At 36.3% G+C, this 23,818-nt stretch overlaps 1 pseudogene; it reads right to left on the bottom strand.

The window, feature by feature from the left end:
• Positions 1-1,221: 1,221 nt before the first annotated feature.
• LOC132304875 (phosphatidylinositol 3-kinase, root isoform-like) lies at positions 1,222-23,170 on the bottom strand (annotated as a pseudogene).
• Between the last annotated feature and the right edge of the window lie 648 nt (positions 23,171-23,818).

Consider the following 23,818-nt stretch of genomic DNA (forward strand, 5'->3'; position numbering starts at 1 on the left):
ATATATATATATATATATATTCTTTTTTATCAAAAGAGAATTTTTTTAACAGTTGACTTTTTTTTACGGTAAGGTCAAAAGAAGCAATTTAGTCAACATAAATTTTTTATTTGGTCCGGTAGAAAAGCAAAATTATTCAATTTTTTTTCAAGTGATAAGAAGAGGAAATCTGACCATTGTGTCATTTAAAAAATAATAATCATTTATTTGAAAAGTTAAAGTTAGAATTGCCATTTCATTTAAACTTATAGTGCAATTGGAGAAAAGTGAAATGCCCTCCAATGTTTAACCATTTAACATGTGTACTTGAATTTCGATATTAACACGGAATTGTTAAAACTTAAATCCTTTGATGAAATCAAATTAAACTTAACAAGACTTTTATATATAAAAATAAAAATAAATAAATAAAAACATTCATTTCATTCACAAATTTTTTGCATTTCCCAGAACGGTTTTTCTTTTTTTTTTTTTTTTTTTTTTAGTCAGGTAAACAATTGCAAATGACATTGTCAGTGGACAAGACTCGTGTTTCACAAAATGGTAATTTAGAAAGAAATAAAAAATGGTGGTTCTAATCTGTTCAAGGATGATTGAGAAAATGGTCGTCTTATCTTTCAAAGACACGGTAAGTAATCCCATGGCACAAAAACCAGTTCAAGGTTCAATTATTTTCCAACAAAGAAAGGCTTAGGATTCAATCTTTTCGTGCAAAAACAGACTTATTGGCGCCGGTTTATCCGCCATGTAATTTAGGGGACCAACTTAGTGGTTGAATTGTCACATAATTTCATTTCTATCAATCACCACGTGATCACAATGTCTAATTCTAGGGGAGGTGCCGATTTTTGCTTGTCAAACCCTAGGAGACGTGTTTTTTTTGGCACATCAGGGACATATGAATTCACGTATCATATTTTTTCTTTCAAAAGGGGTGTAGGTATTTAGACTTTGAAATCAGTGGTTCAATTTTGAATTCTTCATTAAAAAAATAATATATATATATATATATTTGGGAATGCAACGGGCATTCCATAAATTGAGATGAATGGATTTTCAAATTTTTTTTCATTCGAAAGGAATGACCTTAGTAATCCATTCCATTCTTGCACGCCAAACATAACATTAATTTATGAGAACACATGTTCCAATATCTCAAATTCGTTTACAACTAATTGAAACTAATATGTACAAATATAATAAAAAATCGAAACACTATTCTGAACCAATTCAATACTGGGAGACCTAAATGACCTGAATTATGTACAATTTATATAGCTTTAACTCTTCAAAAGCCAACTTTCGGTTCTTGACTGATCAATCTGACCAAAGAGAAAAGAGTGATTTTCAGAGACACCACTGAAAGTACAAAACTTATTCTAGATGTTCCACTAGTTTCAATCATCGGACCGACTTTTAACAATCCTTGCCACTAGGATCAAATAGGACCCAGTATTGTAGGGTCTCCACCTACAAAGATGAGAAGAAAGGAACATGAACCATTTTTTTTTTTTTTTGCTTACTCTCTGGAGTAGTTGATGCTTTCAGGTATCTTATTCTATGGATGACCACAAGAATGTTACAAAGAATAAATGTGCCAGGGGCACACAACAGCATGGGGGCGGCAGCATCCATTCAGCCCAAAACCAGTGGTTTCAACAAAATTTTTGTACCCAACTCCTATTTACTTCAAAAATTCAGCATAAAACATGTCTAGGTTGATGCTCGAGTAATCTATTTTGCAGAAAGACACTCCCACAAACAAACTTAGAAGTATAGATCTACTTACAGAGGCATAAATTACTAGTCATTTGCTGGATCAACGCCAGTACTGGGCCCAGCGATGAATGGTCTCCACCATTTGAGGGAACAAAGCAATGACACTCTCATTGATAAGATATTGGAAAAAATGTATGCACTCCTCATCGTGCAAGTCTAACCGGAACTTTTCTTGAAGCTATAAGCATCAACAGAGACTTGGTCAAAACAAGATAAACAATCATATATCCTTAACAAATAAGTATTGAGAGGAAGCCACCTTTAGAATGCCTTTCTCAGGATCAGAAGCAATATCGGGAATATTGGAACCCGCCATGAGGTGAAACAGATTCAATATTAGGTTACTAGATTTCCGGAGGATGTTTTATGCTTCACAACAGTAGGATTTGAACCTGGTATAGTATTGGCTGCAGGAGGAAAAAATGACTCAATTTGCTTTCTGGAGTCAAATTGTGTCAAAAATCTGATTGGATCTCGTATAACTAACATGACACGCCAAAAGCTCCAAAGTTTTATAAATAATTACTTCTAAAAGGTAAGAATACCTTTCCACTCCACCCATAGCCTCAACCATTTCTTTGCAAAGCTTCATTGGTGGTGGAAATGGCTTTTTGGGTCTCGACCCAAAATAAAACCGAAATCAACATGGAAGAGGCGGCCATCATCCCAAAGGAGAAGAATATCAAGGTGCCTACAGACCAAGAAGACTTGTGACTTAAGAATTGAACTTCAATTTAAGACATGAATAATTGACATAACATATTACGATGAGATCACATATGAGCAACTGACATGCTGTTCTACGCAGCAGACAAGCAATAAAAGAAAATCAACCTTCATTTGGATTGAACGTGTATAGTGTTAAGAGTGACAATAGAAACAAGAGGAGATCACTCTCCATTTATATAGTACAACACATATACCCAAAAATGCCACTCTCAGTCTAATGAATTTGAACTGACACCAACATGTGAAAAACTAGTGATGCAAGATAGAACACAAGTTGTGAGGGGGATGGGGATCGTCTAGGTTGGGGTTCAAAATCCAGGCCAAGTTAAGACCCCCAATAGGAGCACACAAAGAAAAACAAATAGACATTAGCACTACACTAACTGTAAAAGAACACATCTTCTATTTCGTCTTAAATTTCCAACCACTGGGGTCTAAGGATCTTATTGAGAACCTGCTCGTGATATGTAATAGAGCTTAATATCACAATTCACGATATTTGTGAAGTGATAGGGTCATTCTTACTGTGATCCCCCTCTTCAATATATATATTATATAAGAATAAAATTAGACAATATCATATTCAGCAGCTAAGGCATCACTGTCCATTCTCCAAATCAATGAATAATCACCTGTCTCCAATTCCCAATATATATGTGATGACTGAGTAGCCAGCACAGCTTTTTATGAATGTTTCCAGACAGGTGGCTGTAATCCCAAATGGTCCATCCTCATCAGGGTGGAACTTCTGCAGAAAACTTATAATACTATGGTGTTCTGAGAGAATCTGGATACAAAAAACAATCAAATTTATAAACCCAATAGCAAGAAGGTATGCGTCACAAGCCACAAGATAAGAGACTGCTAAAAGAAACAAGAAGCAACTCCATGCCAAGGATTCATATGATATAATACCTGTGCTAAAGAACTAGATGGTATGAATTTCAGCATGCCTTCATCGTGTCCGGTTGCTAGTACTCTGTATGGAGTTAAAGTGTAGATCAAGATTCTCCAATTTAAGCAATCGATCCATAAGTTATACCATTTGAACAACCTACAAGAACTACATATCAGTATCACACCAGAATATCAACCCCCCAAACAAAAACAAAAAAAGGAAAAAAAAAAAAACTTTTGCATGTTTGATTGTGTGAGAGCAAAAGAGACGGAGAGAGAAAAGAACACTACTTTTATGACACAAACAAGTTTACAGGTCTCCTAAATATTTTATAAATGCAAAAGCAAATGTTAGGCATTTACCAACTGGTCTTGCCGAATATCATCTCCTTTCTTAAAAATGATCTTGCAACTTCCTCCAATTGCTGTTCGAAAAGTCAGACGCAAAGGATGCAGTGCACTTTTAAATATTGACGATTATGATGGAACAATCCCAGCGATGAGGATGCCTGGTGCCAAAGGTGATCTTATTGGCTGAAATGTAGATCAAAATGTTTAAAATTATGAGCTAATAACATGATCCGTGAACTTTATCTAACAGTATTACCTCTTCAAAGTAGGTAAGTGATAAGCGCTGAATACTGTATATTCAGGCGCCCTAAATTACATTAACAAAGTCCATTAATTGATTATTTTATGTAGATTAACTCCATTTGCATGTTTTTGTGCATTTTCAGGTTAAAGTGAAAAAAGGAAGCAAAAATGATGCCTTGTGGAATTATGAACAAAAAGGGTGCCAATTCTGAATTTCTGGCAGCGGTAGAACCTGACTTTTGTCGCCATTTTCGACCTAGCAAACTCAAGAACTGGACTTCCATCATGACATGAAATATTTAGAGCTCTGAATCAGCTTCCCAAATCTTCAAGCGGTTCATCATTCGGAGTTCGGAACAGAGAGTTATGATCTTCTTAACAGAGGTGCGCAGAACTGCCTGGCAGCACTGAAGTACTGCCTTTCTCCCCATTTTCGACCAACCAGACTTGAGAATTGGGTCTTCATCAAAACATGAAGTTTTTAAAGCACTGAATCAGCTCTCCAAATCTTCGAACAGATCATCATTCGGAGTTTGGAGCACAAAGTTATAGCAGTTTTACCAAAATAGGTCAGTGCTGAGCAAGAAGAGCATGTTGCACATTATACTAATTTAGAGTGCTCGAGACCACTCTTCGAGTGCTCGAAAATCAGCCAGATTGCAGCTTGGAAATGAACCCCTCTTCAGCCCACTTGTGCATTGGTTTCCACATTTCCACCCTCCTTCTTTATGGAGTGGTTGGGAATGTCTTTGGAGGAGAGAGAGAGAGCTTGGTTGAAAGTTATAAGGCAACTAAGGGCCACATGCATCCTATCATTCATTTTTAGAAGATAAGAGGAGAGAGAGGAGAGAAAAGAAAGGAGTTCTTCAAGCTAACAAAGGGGAGCTCGAAAATTGGAGATGGAGTTCAAGCTTCTTCTTCATTCTAAGGCTCCAATGGGTAACTAACTCTTCTTCTAGGGAGGTGATGAAGCCTCCCTTGTAAGCATACTCTAGTTTTGTTCTTAATTTGGAGAATGAAGTATGTATGTGGTATTTTTCATAATCTAGAGCTCTACACATGTTGTAATGGATCTTAATTTCTATTAATGATTATGTTGAGTTTTATCATCTTGTTTTAGGTTATATTCTCTCATGATTTTATAGCTTGCATCTTCATAGTGGGAATGGAGATGAGATTATGAAATGGTTTTTTTGGCATGTCTTGTGAAGGTTTTGATAGTCCATTCCTAGGAACGATGAACCATACTACACCCCTAGTTTAATGTAATTAAGTAGATGGTTCATACCAACCGTGGATGGATTATACTTAGTCTTTGATTACATGTGCATTTACCATACAAAGTAAGGGATTTGATAGGCCATTCCTAGGGGATTATACTTAGATGGTTTATACTTGGCTCTTGATTGTATGAACTTCTTGAAGATAGTGTAGTTATCATGCATCTCTACATATCATGGTCATTTACATAAGTAGCTCCCCAAGTTAATTGCAAGCTAGCATGTTTATGAGGTGTGTGGTGGATTCATTTCCCTAGTCCTCTCCACCTAAGTTTCACTCCTTTTAATCTCCTTCCATTTATTATTTTATGCATCTTTACATTTCTAGCTTAGTGACAAACCAATCAACAACTCTTTATTACACCTTATCACTCTAAAATGACTCTAGACACTTAGGTTGTTATAGATTAGCGCAGTCCCAGTGGTTCGACTTACCCGACCAATAGCCCTATTTTACAATGATTCGTGCTATTGCGAAGGTTGATGTATAGTTGATCAACCGATCAATTTTTGGCGCCGTTGCCGGTGACTTGCAAACGGTTTAGCAACCAAAGTTTAGGGTTAAATTTAGTTTGATTGTGAATACTGTGTTTTGAGAATATTTCTTGTGTGTTTTAACCGTCTTTGTGTTGTAAGTGAGATCCTAGGGACTCGAAGCTCGCCGTGGGAATGCTAGCAAATTGTAAGTCTAGAAGACCCCAGGTAAGTCTCGTGACTTCTAGTTTCGAATTGTGGATATTGTGCATGTGTTAAGCTTAGAAGTAGTTAATTTATTTGCAAGCCCTTGTTGAGGCTATATTATTGTTTTAGTTTCGTGTTCAAGCATCGGTCCTTGTCGTGGCCATTTATTTTCTGTCTTGATAATTGAGGAGAAAAGGAACATCGTATGTGGAGTATTGATGATGAATTGTGTTGTTGAATTTATGCTTTGTTGTTGATGTTTGGCCGTAGGTCACTCTCTCTACCCACACTTGACTCGCCTATTGATATAGATTCACTTGAAAGAACTCTTAGACGGAACCTTAGGGAACCTACTCTTACAAGGGATCTTGAAACTGAATTCAATACAATGGGGGATAACGTAGGAAATCCGGGGAATGAAAGGGCTGAAATTCCTAATGTAGAACCAATGACTCTTAGAGATCATTTCATTCCTACCACCTATGTTTCTCCTTCTTGCATAGTAATGCCAAACATCGATGCAGCTCAATATGAGATCAAATCAAGCACCATCCAAATGCTTCCATCATTTCATGGCTTTGATAATGAAAATCCATATAAGCATCTTGATGAGTTCCTTGAAATCTGTTCGACCATCCGGTTGAGAGGTTTTCCGGACAATGCACTTCATCTCCATCTTTTCCCATTCTCCCTAAAGGATAGGGCAAAATATTGGTTGAACTCCCTTGCTCCCAATTCCATTACTTCTTGGGCTCAATTGCAACAAGAATTCCTTAAGAAGTATTATCCGGTGAGTAAAACCAACCAAATGAGGCGTTCCATTCTAAGTTTTTCTCAAGTTGATGGAGAACAACTCCATGAGACTTGGGAAAGGCTACAAGATCTTCTTCGAAAATGTCCTCATCATTTGATCCCAAAATGGCAATTAGTGCAAGCTTTCTATGCCGGCTTGACCGAAACCCATAGATTCATGGTTGATTCTTCTTGTGGTGGGATGTTCATGTCCAAGAATGCGGATGAGGCTTGGACCCTACTTGAGAATTTAAGCGAAAATTCACTTCAACATAATTCTCGTAGGGCTCCGACCGCAACCATTGCAAAGAACACCAACCCTTGTCAACCAAAATCAATAAGGGAGGAATCATCTCAAGTGGATGCCATCGCTCATAAATTCTACCAATTGATGGCACCACATCTTCCTCCTTCATTGTCTCAAAATTCGGCAAGTTCAGTTTGTGCTTCATGTACTAGTCCATTCCATCTCTCGGAAGATTGCCCCACACCGGAGCAATTTCCCAATCCTAACCAAGAGCAAGCTAATGCCATGTTCTCGCGGCCCGGGAACAATCCATATTCCAACACCTACAATCCGGGTTGGCGAGATCATCCGAATTTCTCGTGGCGGCAACAAGCCCCACAAAAATCTCAATTCCAAAACCAAGGGCGGCAAAATCAGCCCTCTTCTCAATATCAAGGTAGACCTTTCCAAGCCTCTTCAAGCTACCGTCCTCCTTACAATCCAAATGTCTCCAATCAACCTCCTGTGTGTCCAACTAATGAGATAGTAGCTACAAACAAGCAAATGATGGAATCATTAAATAAGCAAATAATGGATGCCAACAAGCAACTCTTGACATCCTTGCAGCCTACTCTCCAAATGGTTCACTCTCATACTCAATTCATAGCTAATCTCGAAACTCAAGTGGGCCAAATAGCTAACTCGGTGAATCAATTGCTTCAAAAGGACAAGGGCAAGCTTCCCTCTCAACCTTTTGAAAATCCTAGAGGAATGCATGTAATTGATGACACCCCTCCTCCGAGTGGGCCGACTCATGAACAAGTTCAAGCTATCACCACCCTTCGGAGTGGTAGAGTGGTAGACAACAAGGTTGATGGAGACACAAGTGAGAAAAACCCTCCGTTGAAAAATCCAAATCCAAGCTCCTCAAATCCAAAGTCTTGTCCAAATACCATTCACGGAAATCCCACACATGTCACCCCAAATGTGGAAACTACTTATGAGCCAAAAGCTCCGTTTCCTCAACGTCTTCAAGAGTCGACACATTTTGGGAACAAGAATTGTAAAATTCAAGACATGTGAGAAGTTTTCAAGCAAGTGAAGATTAACTTGCCCCTCTTGGATGTTATTAAGCAAATCCCTCCCTATGCAAAATTTCTTAAAGATTTGTGCACTAAAAAACGCACTTCTAAAAATCATTTGCCAAAAAAAGTGAGGTTGACTGAAAATATTAGTGCTATCATTCAGCACAGCACTCCTCCGAAGTATAAGGATCCGGGTGCCCCCATAATCTCTTGCGTCATTGGTGACACCAAAATCGAGAGGGCCCTCCTTGACTTAAGGGCTAGTGTGAATTTAATTCCATATTCAGTCTACCAACAACTTGGTTTAAGAGATCTTAAGCCGACTTCCGTGGTTTTGCAACTTGTCGATAGATCGGTCAAGCATCCACGAGGTATTCTCGAGGACGTTATCATCAAAGTGGATAAATTCTACTTCCCGGTAGATTTTGTGGTTCTTGATACGGAACCGGTCCATGACCCAAAAAAGCACATTCCCATGATCCTTGGTAGGCCATTTTTAGCCACGGCTAATGCATCAATTAATTGCCGAACCGGGGTGATGGACATTACTTTTGGAAACATGCAAGTCAAACTCCACATCTTTCATGCAACTCAACATCCCTCCAGTGAGGATGATTGTTTTCTTGTGGATGTCATTGATGAAGTGGTCGAAGAATCTCTCCCCTTCATTCTAAGCAAAGATCCTCTTGAAACTTGCATGTCCCATTTTGACTTCTCAAACTTTGATGTTGATCAAGCCATTCAAGAAGTCAATTCCTTGCTTGATATTAATGCTATCATGGATGTACCTCCTTGGAAAATTCCAAAAGAACCACTTCCCCAACTTTCCACCACTCCTCCGGTCCCATCATTATTATCTCCGCCATAACTTGAGCTTAAGCCACTCCCGGCCCATCTCAAGTATGTGTTCCTTGGTCCAAAGCAAACCCTTCCGGTCATTATTGCCTCGGACCTTCAAAAAGACCAAGAGACCAACCTTTTAGCGGTGCTCCAAGAGCATAAAAAAGCTATTGGTTAGACAGTGGCAGATTTGAAAGGAATTGACCCCTCAATTTGTATGCACCGCATTCATATGGAGGAGGACGCAAAGCCTATTAGAGAGGTCCAGTGCCGGTTAAATCCAAATATGAAGGAAGTGGTCATGAAAGAGGTGATCAAATTGCTAGATGCGGGAATCATCTACCCTATCTCTGATAGCAAGTGGGTGAGCCCCACACAAGTTGTCCCCAAGAAATCCGGTCTCACCGTTGTTGAAAATTCAGCGGTTGAGCTCGTGCCACAACGAACCACCACCGGGTGGCGTGTGTGCATTGACTATCGGAAACTCAATTCATCAACTAGGAAGGATCATTTCCCACTCCCATTTATTGATCAAATCCTAGAAAGGTTAGTCGGCCAAAGCTTCTATTGTTTTCTTGATGGTTATTCCGGCTATAACCAAGTGGCAATCGCCCCCCAAGATCAAGAGAAAACAACATTCACATGTCCCTTTGGTACTTTTGCCTATCGACGCATGCCTTTTGGTTTATGCAATGCACCGGCAACATTCCAAAGGTGCATGATGTCCATATTCTCCGATATGGTTGAAAAGTTCTTGGAAGTTTTCATGGACGATTTTTCCGTATTTGGCTCCTCCTTTGACCCGTGTCTCAAAAATTTATCTCTTGTGCTCCAAAGATGCAAAGAGACGAATCTCATTCTAAGTTGGGAGAAAAGCCACTTCATGGTCCAAGAAGGCATTGTTTTAGGACATGTCATTTCTAAGCGGGGAATCGAGGTAGACAAGGCAAAAGTTGAGTTAATCTCTAATCTTCCTCCTCCGAATTCAGTCCGTTAAATTTGTTCTTTTCTTGGCCATGCCGGATTCTATCGTCGCTTCATCAAAGATTTTAGCAAAATCTCACGGCCCTTGTGTAATCTCTTAGCCAAAGATGTTCCGTTCAATTTTGATGATGCTTGCATAGAAGCTTTCATTAAACTTCGCACTCTCCTCTCATCCGCCCCAATCATGAAACCCCTTAATTGGTCTCTTCCCTTCGAAATCATGTGTGATGCATCCGACTATGCATTAGGGGCGGTTTTGGGCCAACGTGTGGATAAACTTCCGCATGTCATTTATTATGCTAGCAAAACTCTCTGCGATGCCCAATTAAACTACACCACCACTGAAAAAGAATTGCTAGCTGTGGTGTACGCCTTAGATAAATTTCGCTCTTATCTTCTTGGCTCCAAGGTCATCGTCTTTTCGGATCATGCTGCTCTTAGGCATTTGTTAGCGAAAAAAGAGACAAAACCCCGTTTAATTCGATGGATCCTCGTACTTCAAGAGTTTGACATTGAAATCCGGGACAAAAAAGGGACCGACAATGTTATCGCCGATCATCTCTCTCGCTTACTTATTGAGAAATCTTCAGAATTCCCAGCCATCCGTGATTCCTTTCCGGATGAGCAACTTCTTCAAGTTTCACATTCTACTCTTCCATGGTTTGCGGATATTGTCAATTATCTTGCGGTTGGCAAAATTCCAGCTCATTGGTCCAAACAAGAGAGGGACCGGTTTTTCTCCCAAGTCAAGCATTTCTTTTGGGAAGATCCGGAACTATTCAAGTATTGCCCGGACCAAATCATCCGGCGATGCATTCCTGAAACCGAGGCCACAAGCATTCTAAATTTTTGCCATACTCTTGCTTGTGGAGGCCATTTTAGTGCCAAAAAGACCGCTAACAAAGTTCTTCAAAGCGGATTCTTTTGGCCTACCTTGTTTCGAGATGCATACAATTTTTGCAAATCGTGTGAACGATGTCAAAAACTTGGATCCATGTCCCGAAGAGACATGATGCCCCTTACCAACATTTTAATTGTTGAAATTTTTGATGTGTGGGGGATTGACTTCATGGGACCATTTCCATCTTCTTATGGCTATGAGTACATCCTTGTAGCGGTGGATTATGTGTCTAAATGGGTTGAAGCCGAGGCTACCAAAACCGATGATCATAAAGTCGTGATCCATTTCATTCAGTCTCACATCTTTAGTCGTTTTGGTGCGCCTCGAGCAATCATTAGTGATGGTGGATCTCATTTCCGAAATCGTTATCTAAAATCCATCCTTGCTAAGTATTCCGTCATTCATAAGGTTGCTACACCTTACCACCCTCAAACGAGTGGTCAAGTAGAGATTTCTAACCGGGAGATTAAGCACATTTTGGAAAAAACGGTTAGACCGGACCGCAAAGATTGGTCATTAAGGCTAAACGATGCGCTTTGGGCTTACCGGACAGCTTATAAGACACCCATTGGCATGTCACCATATCGACTTGTCTTTGGCAAAGCATGTCATCTTCCGGTAGAATTAGAGCACCGTGTTTATTGGGCCATAAAAAGGTTCAATTTTGATCTCAAACAAGCCGGCTCTAATCGTGCGTTGCAATTAAATGAACTTGAGGAATTGCGTAATGACGCGTATGAAAGCGCAAAAATTTACAAGGCAAAGACTAAAACTTTTCATGACAAACACATCGTCAAGAAGTCTTTTGCCCCAGGACAAAAGGTCTGGCTTTTCAATTCCCGCTTGAAACTCTTTCCCGGTAAACTCCGGTCAAGATGGGATGGTCCATACATTGTCACTACCGTCTTTCCTCATGGAGCAATCTAACTTCATGATCCTGCAAGTGGATCACTCTTCAAGGTAAATGGCCAACGGCTTAAGCCTTGCATTGACGGCACAATCCTAACCCGAAAAGTTGAGGAAGTCCTCTTGACGGATCCAATTTATGAGGATTAGTGCCTGCTCTAGCTTTGTCTAGCTATCGACATTAAATTTAGCAACTCAAGGGAAGCAATTCTTTCAATTTCCAAGCTTCCTTCTCTTTGAAATTGCTCGTGCCTTGCAAATTTTCTGGGAAACGGTGTAGAAAAGCCAAAAGTTTGATTTTTCTTAGACCTTCTCAACTCTTATTTTTCATTCTCGGAAGTCTCCATCGCTTTCTCGCAATTTCATTAGATTTTTCAAATACGACTCATGTGCATATTTTCTCATTTTTAATGAAAAGTCTGAAAATTTTCTCAAAATTCTTCATGCATTTGAGATGATTAAAAAGTTAAAAAATTGTAAGGTTTCACAACAAAACTTTCAAAATTTCCCATGCATTGGAATGGAATGAATTTGCAAGTTTATAATTTTCTCCGGAAATTTCAATCATGCTTTGTGTGATGTTCTGAAAGTTGACAATTTTTCCATGCATTAGAAATTGCAAAGTTAAAAATAAATAAATAAATAAATAATCAATAATCAAATCTTTATATATATACATATTTTTATCATCATCATAATCATAATGCATGCAGCTTTGATGCCAACATGATGCACAGTTTATTCATGCATGCAAAGGAACTTGCATTGTATTAAGTTCAGGTTCAAGAACTTGCATTGCATGAAATGGTCAAGAAATGTTAGAGTTCAGGTTCACATGTTGCATTAAGGCATCATTGCATTGCATTCATGCATTGCTTGAATGCTTGAATCCTCATGCAAGCTTTGAGTGCTCCAGTTTTCCTCCCAAGCTTCATTCATCCGAACTCCTCCTACCCAACACTCAAGCCCACTGCATGCAACAGCTTGATTGATCTTCAAATTCCCTCATAAAGCTTGCACTTAAATGCACTCATCAGTTGAGCTCACTGTCCAGGCTTCGAGCACTCGAAGTTGAACTTCGAGTGCTCGAACTTCTCTCACCCAAAGATCCCAAGTCTCTGCCTTACTCTCGAGCAATCCCAACCCCATTCCGAGTGCCCAAGCTTCTTAACCCAACTCACTGCCCAAATTTCGAGCACTCGAAGACCAAGCTTCGAGTGCTCGAACTCCACCATCAACCACGACCTCCATGCAATCTCACCCACCAGCCCACCCAACCTCTCCCTCAATCTCTTATCAACCAACCTCACAACCAACCTACTCTCGGCTTCCTCACAAAACACCATCCCCAACCCATTCACCAGGGACCTCCCGGCCTGAAAAACAGAAAATGTCGAAATAACAACCATTGCATTTTTAAGAGTCCTGAACTCGAGGAAATGCCCCAACCAACTCTCGGGACCCATCCGGCACGCCCCATGGTGCCCGGCATGCAAAACGAGACAAAATATAAATAACCCCGAAAAAATCAAAAATTCCCAAAAAAATGGAAAATAAGAAAAATCAAAAATATTACAATTGAGTAGAAAAAAAACTTAAAAAACCAAAAACAAAAACAAAAAAAGGTTTATAGAGAATTGCCTTTTCAAGTTCTGGGAACTATTTCTTATTCTAGACAGTTCAATTTTCATAAAACTGAATCAAACATGCCACAAGCCTCTTATAAACTAGATCGAATTGATTATAAATTGGTGTTCGAAGTTTTGGTCATACATAGTGGGACTTATAAATGCAATCCATGGGATTTTTATGACCTATTTTTTGGTTTAGAACTCTATTATAGCCCAGAATATATACAAGGATGGTTAGAGTTTGGAGTAGATAACGAGATCGAGAACACTGGAAATCACAAGAAAGAGAGGAAAAGTAAGAGCAAGAGTTAGGATTTGGAGACTGAAACTTGTAATCTTTTAATTTTTGTGTAATTAAATTTTTCGCCAAATCTTCATTATGATACTGGCTTATGCCAAACCACGTAGTATGTTTACTTTTCTATCATGATTCTTATTTTGTTCTTGGTTCATTACATTTGTTATAACAATGAGGTTGTGCAATCATCCTCGCAATTCAACGATGATGAGAACATTGGCTCAGTAAATACGCCCTCATGATACAATCACTCATCGGAGGTAGCCCTTTATGATTGAGAAACAAAAATACCACAATTAACATTGTTTGAACCAATTAGTAGCTTGAATATTATTTCTCACTACCAAAATGACAAGGTTTCTCATTATTATCTAAAATATGTGTGTGTGTGTGTGTGTGTGTGTGTGTGTGTGTGTGTGTGTCAAGAGGCATATCATTGCCATCCTAGTATATATGTCATGCATCATAAGATTTAAAAAATTGTCTAACCTAATAATGCAGTATTGAAAATAAGGATGCTATACCTTTGTAATATTTCTTCTAAAATCTCATAGGTACAATAAAAAATTTGTTTCATACGTAGGATCATGAAGTTCCACCAGACAAAACTAGCCAACTCAATATTACGTAATGCTGCCAAAGTTCAAGACATTGAAATATATAAATATTTTTATACAATCGTGGAGCAAAATCCTCCACCAATTACGGTTTTCTAACTATATATATTTTTATATAATGGTGGAGCAACACTTTGTCCATGGATGTAGGCCTTAGTGCCGAACCATGTATATGCATGTGTTCTCCATCTTTTTCTCTTTCCTTTTCCTATTTACATTTCTTATTACCGCATCCAAATTTAACATTTCTCACTACCAAAAGACAAGACAGGGTTTCTCATTATATATATCAAGAGGCATACATCATTGTCATCCTAGTATATATGTCATGCATCATTAGATTTTTAAAATTGTCTAACCTAATAATACACTATGGAAAATAAGGATGCCATACCTTCATCATATTTTCTTCCAAAATCTCATAGGTACAATAAAAAACTTATTTCATATGTGTATAGGATCATAAAGTTCCACCACAACGTACCACCTGACAAAATTATCCAACTCAATGTTAAGTAAGTAATGCAGCCAAAGTTCAAGACACTTTCAAATGACATCAAGAATTAAGTTAGTTGCAAAATACTATAAGAATCAAGACACTTTCAAATGATTTCTTCATCACTTTCAAAACCAGGGGAGATGGGACGCATCACAAACATCAATCAAATCCCACATAGCCATCAGTTCTAATGCCTAGTGGCTTCCTACATATTCATGCCAACAAACTAGGGTTTTCGTAGAAAATGTGAAAAAGTTGTTGCCACTTACAAAAGGAATGTCTATCGGGATCTGCTTCACATTGTGTAGATATTGTCTGGTCTTGGTGCTCACGATTTTAAAATGCATCTACAGTCTACACAGATAGGAGGCATCCCCTTATAAGTGTTGGAAACGGGGGCATTAAAAATATAAACTTTAGATGAGATTTGGAATAGATTCCCCTAATAATTTTTTACGAATTTCAAGACGAGCGCGTTTCTCTCCTCAAGGAGATGAACGTGGTATACTTACTTTCTCAAATCCGTTTCCGGGTGAATGAGAAATTAGCTCTAAAGTGTGGTGTTTTGATAAGCCTAAATGGGTATGCAAAATGTGAGAAGTGTTTGTCCCACATGGAAAAAATGTTGAAACCAATTGAAATTTAAATAAGCCAGACTTGGGCTTGGGCCTAATTGTAAAGTCCAATTATTCTTTTTACTAAATGGAATCTTGGATTGGGCCTTTAATTTTGGGCTAGGCTTATTTAAAAGGTGGTTGATTTTTGAATTTAAATTAAAAGTTAATTTTTTTTCCAAAGGGTTGCATCTATTTTTCAAAGAGTTGCATCTGTTTTTAAAAGGTTGCAACTCAAAACTAATAGACATAACTATTCATATGAACCATTGCAACCTATTGGATTGGATGTGTCTATTGGTGAACAGACACCATGTGAACCATTGCAACCAATTGGAGTGGATGTGTCTAGTGTGAAGAGACACATATATATATGGTTGTGTCCAATGATGAAAAGACACACCCACCCAAAAAGGCACCTTGTTGCCTATAAATACCCCCCTTTGAATCATTTGCAAATCATTCATTTTTATTTTCTTTTAACTCCTTCTCTAGACTTGAACCCAACCTAAGTGGGTTCAAACCATAGGTTAAGTGGTTCGAACCACTTAGATCCTAATTCAATTTCATTGAGCTATATTAAGATTGGTCCGAACCATTTGGTTCGGATTGCACCCAATTCAGCATTTATATAGTATAGATGCATTTTTGAGTCAGAGAGAATATTATACGGAGGAGGTTCGCCATATCCACGAGTTTGTAGTGCTGCTACTGGTGGACGTATACAGTTGTATCCTGGGAGATAGACGTCACTGAGTCCGTTAGCACCATAGCAGGGCGAATCTGTCTTAAGGATATAGTATCCAATACTAGCCTCGGTCCAGGTTCTTTATTTATTATTATTATTTTATTACTTTATTTTATATATTTAATTAAATATAGAGTTGCATATTTAATTAATGATTTTTTAGCATATTGTTAATTATCTCATGACATATTAGTATAAGGTTTGTTATATCTTAAATGTCACATGAAGCATATATTTACCAACAATCTTAAGATAGATTCTTCCTTGCGTAGAATTTATTATATTCTTCTATTTTAGATATAAAAAAGTAGAGATTATACTAATAATTGAGATATAATAAAATAATGTTATATACATTATTATATGATAATATGCTAAATATTGATGTGTTCAATATTATATGAAATTGAAGCATATTATATAAGTAGAATATTGAATTATTTATATAATTCAATATTGGTTGAATTATTTTAATTTTGTAATATAATGTAGTATATTATATTATCTTAAATTTGTATCAACAAGAGGTCGAAAAGGGTACTTTGTTAGTTTGCATAAGATACTATTATATATATTTGCTACGAAACAAATATAAAACCTTAGAAATGTTTAGAACATAAAAATGAGGTTGAGAATCAACTTATCAAAAAGATCAAAACACTTGTGCTAATATTTTTTCAGAACATAATATCACTCATGAAAACATAATGAATGCTATATGATAAATTCTGGTTTAACTCAGAATTTGTGGGGGGAAGTTTTGCTTTTCGCAAATTATGTTATCAATAAAATATCTTAAACTAATGTGACGACCTTGTAGGTGGGTGTGTTGTAGACGGGTGCAAAAAGTACTGACAGATTACCACACTTTTTCATAACCGCTTAGGAAAGGGAAATGTGAAGTGTTTTATGTGGTAGTGTTATCTCCAATTGGTATGAGGACTTTTGGGATAAAACCCAATAACAAAATCCTATGTACTCGGGGCCAAAGCAGATAATATCATGCAATGTGATGGAGTTGATCGTTACATAAAACCTTTAATAGATTATGCTCATAACAGTATTGCATATCATTTTCTTGTGCATAAATCATATAATGAAAATAAAGATGAGCTTAGAGGTAGTAAGAAGGCTAGAACGTCTAAATCTTTTATTCTTGATTTTCTAACATGTTTATTGGAGAATAAGCCACAAAGCTTTAAGGAAGCAAATTCTTCTCTTGATTATTATTATTTCTTAAATTAATTATGTGATCTAATTAATCATGTGATATAATATTAAACTATATTTATTTATGCGAGTTCAATATTGAATTTATAAATGTTTACTATAATATTGAACTATGTAGTTGAATTACTTAGTGTGCATTGTAATTCAATTTTACAATATAGTTTATTTAATATGTGATATTATTAAATTTGTATGAGTTCATAACTGGTTTGTGTATGTAATATAACAAACAAAAATTGACTAGTCCAACTATGTCAATTTTTCCAATAGTCAAGGGAAAAAGATCTATACTAGTGTTTAAGACACGTATAGCTGTGAATTGGCTGAATAAGAAAAGATTTTCCAATAACTCTAAAGAGTTTAATGAAAAATGTTATGGATACATTAAGCAAGTACACCGAGACAAGCTAAACCAAGCTAGTTAGCTCTAATGTACAATTTAGCTAAAAGCTAGAATATTATTGAGTTGCAAACTAGTTAGCTTAGCTATAAGCTAAAATGATTAATGAGGTGCACAGAACCTAAGAGGAAGATGAAAAACTGTTAGTTGGTTCTAGCTCTCAACTTGATAGTAAGAAACATAAGCGTGATGAGTAGCCATTTTAGCCATAATCTATTTGAGCTATACATCATATCTGCTTATGTAGGAGGGAATAATACTACTTGTAAAGTAGTAGTTTTTGAAGAATATTCTTCAAAACAAATTACTCTACTACTAAGGTGGACTACTTAGATAAGTGTGTATTAAAGCTATGAACTACTAGAATTGATAGCTAAACAAACTTAACTTCAAGTTAGCAGTAATAGCTGAAAAGTGGGTTCTCATCATAACTTAGTAGTGAGATATGAGAAGAGTGTACTTAATCTAAACTAGTAATGATAGTTAAGAACTCACTTTGAACTAGTGATGATAGCTGAGAAGTGAGTGCTCACTCTGTGGTGATTATATCCAAAACTTAAATAATAAGATAATTATTTGCTTAAATGATTGAGTTATGTGATGTGTGACACATGAAAGGTTATGACATGTTAATATGACTGACTTAACATAAACCTAAATATGAATAACTCAATTCATAAATACAAAAGATGTAAAAGCAAATATTAATTAGAGCCCATTGTAATTAATATTTTTAGCATTAATTCACGATAATGTCTGTAAATTATTATAAGAATATGTTAGAGATAAAGTGAGTACATATGCACTGGAAACTGTTTTATATGCTTGTTAAGAAGCGAATATAGAACCTTGAAAAGGTAGAAGAGGTGAAGTATTTAATATATGGTACTTCCATAGTTGAAAAATTATAATAAATACATTGGAGATAAAATTTCAGGATTATCTTAAAGTTTTGGGGAGATATGATCTATAGATGAAATTTGTTACAAGTCACTCATCTTAAGAGAAATACTTATAAATGTGGGGGGTTCCAAGTCCTAAGAGCTTTAGGATGGAACCAAAAATCATTTATAGTATTATAACAATAGTGCATGTTGTTTCCTATGAGGAAAATATTATGGAAAAACTAGAAGAATTCTTTTTCCAACAGAAGAGCTGAGTTATTTGTTCCAGTTGAAGAGTAGCAAGCTTATAAGTCCTTGAGTGGATTAAAGCTTACCAAGACAATGACATAAATGTGATGCATAAGTCATTGTATGCCTTAAAAAATTAATGATATACTAATTAGTATATTTGATATGAAAGATTTAACATCTGATAACATAATATATTCTCAATAGTGTGAGATTGAGATAATACTAGTTATGATAACAAAAGCCTAACTAATTTTTGTAGATGTAAATCTCAAATATAAATACTAGTCAAAATATATCATTAGTTGAGATTGTAAGGCATCTTAATAACTGTGTTTAATTACACATTTTCAATCCAGGATAGGATCACTGAAAAGTAACAAATTGGGTAGTTGAGATACACCCTAAGTCCAATATTGCATAGATCGAGGTATTTAACTAAATTGGAGGTGTAACAGTGATGCAATCTGGATGTGGGATTTTAAAGATTTCAAATCCAAGAGTGGATATATCTTAAATATTTAAGGTGCAATTGTATATTCTTAATATAACTCAAAATTAGAAATTTTGAATAAATCAAATAAGAAAATCAATAGACTTCACCTAGAGGGCATTTCAAAGTAAGTCTACACCTGTGCCACTAAAGAAAAAGATATTGCTAACAATAAGCAATTTTAGGGCACAAAATATACATTTACTCTCAATTGGGAAAATCTCTACGGAGTATAATATTTCTATATACAACCATGTGGCTACATATAAAATTGAGGGTTGTATTAGAGAGCAATTGTACAGATCATCGAGGGGAATGGGGTTTAAAGCCGAAAGGTAACGAGTCATCTTAATGGAAACCCAACCTAGTTGACTGGAGATCCCAAGATCTAGGTTCAAAGGGACAATAGAAATTCTGAATGGCTCACCAGAAGTACTGGGAAGATATAAATCTTCTGCTTATTTCTATAATGAGACAGTGCTACCTACAATGAAGATTAGGATAAGCTACGCTTTTAATGACTCTTATACCTTGAAAATTTAAGTGGGGTATGGTAGGATACTCTTAATAAGAAGTCACCTATATGAGTGTGAAGTGGGGCCGCTTTTATGAGAACTATAAAGGCTATGTTTTCTGGAGTACTCATTGAATACCAGGACTTGTTCAGGGCCAAAATGAACACAACAATAAGAACTAACTTTGTGAGGAGGGGTACTGTGTGTTTGTTATTGTCTTAGTTTACACAAACGGCTGAATAGTTCAAGACATCGCGTTCACTAGTTAGCCAGTAAATCCGATAGCAATACACTAGGGAATGTTCAAAGCCAAAAGCTACCTATCCCGATGTAATAACTTTCTGACTATACTCTCTCTAGTTTCTGCATGATCATCTTTTGCATTTTACGCAAATTTCCATTCATGTGGGGGATTGTTGGAAACGGGGGCATTAAAAACATAAACTTTGGATGAGATTTGGAATAAATTCCGCTAATAGTTTTTTGCGAATCTCTAGACAAGTACGTTTCTCTTCGTAAGGAGATGAACGTGATGTATTTACTTTCTCAAATCCGTTTTCGGGTGAATGAGAAATTAGTTCCAAAGTGTGGTGTTTTGATAAGCCTAAATGGGTATGCAAAATGTGGGAAGTGTTTGTCCCACATAGAAAAAATGTTGAAACCAATTGAAATTTAAATAAGCCAGACTTGGGCTTGGGCCTAATTGTAAAGTCCAATTATTCTTTTTACTAAATGGAATCTTGGATTGGGCCTTTAATTTTGGGCTGGGCTTTTTTAAATGGGTAGTTAGTTTTTGAACTTAAATTAAAAGTTAATTTTTTTTCCAAAGGGTTGCATCTATTTCTAAATGGCTGCATCTGTTTCTAAAGGGTTGTAATTCAAAACCAACAGACATAACTATTCATGTGAACCATTGTAGCCTATTGGATTGGATGTGTCTATTGGTGAACAGACATCATGTGAACCATTGCAACTAGTTAGAGTGGATGTGTCCAGTGTGAAGAGACACACATATATATGGTTGTGTCCAATGATGAAGAGACACACCCACCCGAAAAGGCACCTTGTTGCCTATAAATACCCCCTTTTAGATCATTTGTAAATCATTCATTTCATTTTCTTTTATCTCCCTCTCTAGACTTGAACCCAACCCAAGTGGATTCAAACCATAGGTTAAGTGATCTGAACCACTTAAACCCTAATCCAATTTCATCGAGCCATATTAAGATTGGTCTGAACCATTTGGTTCGGATTGCACCCAATTCAGTATTTATATAGTATAGATGCATTTTGGAGTTAGAAAGAGTATTACACGGAGGAGGTTCGCCGTATCCATGAGTTTGTACTGCTTCTACTGGTGGATGTAAACCGTTATATCCTGGGAGATAGACATCACTGAGTCCGTTAGCACCATAGTGAGGCGAATCTGTCTTAAGGACATAATATCCAATACTAACCTCGGTCCAGGTTCTTTATTTATTATTATTATTTTATTACTTTATTTTACATATTTAATTAAATATAGAGTTACATATTTAATTAATGATTTCTTAGCATATTGTTAATTATCTCGTAACATATTAATACAAGGTTTGTTATATTTTAAATGTCACATGAAGCATATATTTGCCAACAATAAGTGGCATCAACTTTTCCAGCCCAGGTGAAATGGGACATTATATAGAATAAGTGTTAATTGCATAAGAAAAAAAAAAAGAAAAAAAATATATATATAATAAGATCAAAGTTAAGAATAATTCAGCCATAAGTAATAATTCATCCCGCGTCTCAAAAACACAAGATTATCGGAGTATAACGACTCCCCTCATTTTTTATATATATTCCAATACATTCAAATTTAAAAGCCAAGATACAAATTGAGCTTAATTCATCAACTGGATACCTCCCAGTGACTCATGCACGAACAAACAAAGATTAGATAATTCAGAAAACCAGTTTCTTCAATCTTTCATGCACTCTTGAACTATCTATTCCAATTCTAGACCAGATAGCCTGCAAGAGATCAGTATAATATCTGATGTTAATTAATTTACTATGTCACGGATGACTGAATGGCAATAAAATAATAAAAAGAAACAAATATGGAGCCAAGATTATGACATGTATTTTATGATTAGGTTTAAGGTTCAAGAAATATTGGCGCTACTATTTACAGGAAAAAATAAAAAAATAAAAATTTGACGCTACTGTATATGTCACCATTTCTTATAAATACAGCCTAGTTTCATGACTACATATACACTAATTAATTAAGTGTAATATCAAGTTAATTAACAGAGTCTTCTTCAAATTGTCACATGCATTTTTAGTGTGAAAATGATGCATGCACGAAATGTTTCTACTATATAAAGCAAAAAGTAAATTTTAAGAATCAAAGGTGACAAATCAAGTTTATTCAAAAGGACAGAGATCGATATAATAATTTGTCAGAGCATATATATGATCTATACTTTAAATAAATTTTGATTTGACCCTCCATCTTAGTATTAATTTTGGCTCATGTCTCCATACTTTTGCATATATGTTCGAGTTTAAAGTTTGCGAGTTCATAGTTATATATATACACTTAGATGAGCTATCCATCTAAATATATTGCAAAATTATCTATCAAATATATATTGCAAAATTATCATACCCAAAACTCACCCCTATTCAGTTATCATTTCAAAATTTGCCTCAACATATAAAATATGCCTTATTTTCAAGGTAGAAGACCTATTGGTATGGTCTTCATCTCATTAGGAGTACCTTCAAAAATGAATGTAGGGCAAATATTTGAATGTTCACTCGGGAACTTGAGGATGGTCTCCTACATCGAAATTATTGAATAGGGCCTTTTGGTGAAAACTAGTGTTTTCTGAATTATATGAAGTCAGTAAGCAAACAACGAATCCATAGGTATAAAGTGTAAAATCAAATATATATGCGGGCACACACACACACATATATATACCTGAGAGACAATTGTATAGAAGACCTTATCGTCTGCATTAGAATAGCTTGCACTGACAACTTCAGCACCTTCTTGGCCAAGAACACTGACAACTTCATGTAACATGAAACTTTTGTCTCTCCCTGTAATCAAATTCACCTCCAAAGTTGAACCTGTTTCTCTTACTGAAAGTTGTGATAAGACGCTGCTTCCCATAGTATATTCTCCACTATTCTCACCATCATCTTTGAGTTGTTCCTTTCTTTGCTTCAGTTTTTCCACTTTTTCTTTCAGTTGCTTCACATAAGTTATTGCTTGATCCAACAAATCATGTGATGATGGCATTCTTTCCTATAAAATCATCACTTCCATTAATTTAGTTCAATTATATATATATATATATATATATATATATGCGTGTGTGTGGATTCAAAACCTAAATAACTTTTCATATTCAAAGTAAGACTATATACCCTCCAACAATAGCAGGAGATCAGCCCGGGCATTAATCTACGTGTTGTGTGTGTATTTATAGTTAGAATGGGAGTGTGTGTGAGAGAGGGGGGAGAGAAGTACATACCTTGGAGTTTTGGGTAATGAAGAGAGTAGCAAGCGTGCAAAAAAGATTTTTCATCTGTAATCTTCGCTTTTTCTCCATTATACTTCGAACAAGTTTACGAGGATGACTCTCAGGTTGTTCCATTATAAATGTGTATATGTAAAAAAATTTAAAGTGTATATATATATCTTCACTAGCTGGGGTTTACTTACTTAGGTTTCTTTTGTTGCAGCGAGGACGCGTGTCTGTATATATATATTTATATATCAACGGATTTGATTCATACTTGTCGTTGTGTGTGTGTGTGAGAGAGAGAGAGAAGATGACGACAGATTCATGGTGAGAACAAAGAGGAGCCGCAATAGAATTATTGTCCAATCACTATTCCATTTAGTTCTTGACCTAGACCAAGTCTGCTTTGAAGTTGTGACGTA

Source organism: Cornus florida, unplaced genomic scaffold (genome assembly GCF_030987335.1).
Source record: "Cornus florida cultivar Cherokee Brave unplaced genomic scaffold, ASM3098733v1 CherokeeBrave_3.0.0_Hap2_Chr04, whole genome shotgun sequence".
NCBI lineage: Eukaryota > Viridiplantae > Streptophyta > Magnoliopsida > Cornales > Cornaceae > Cornus > Cornus florida.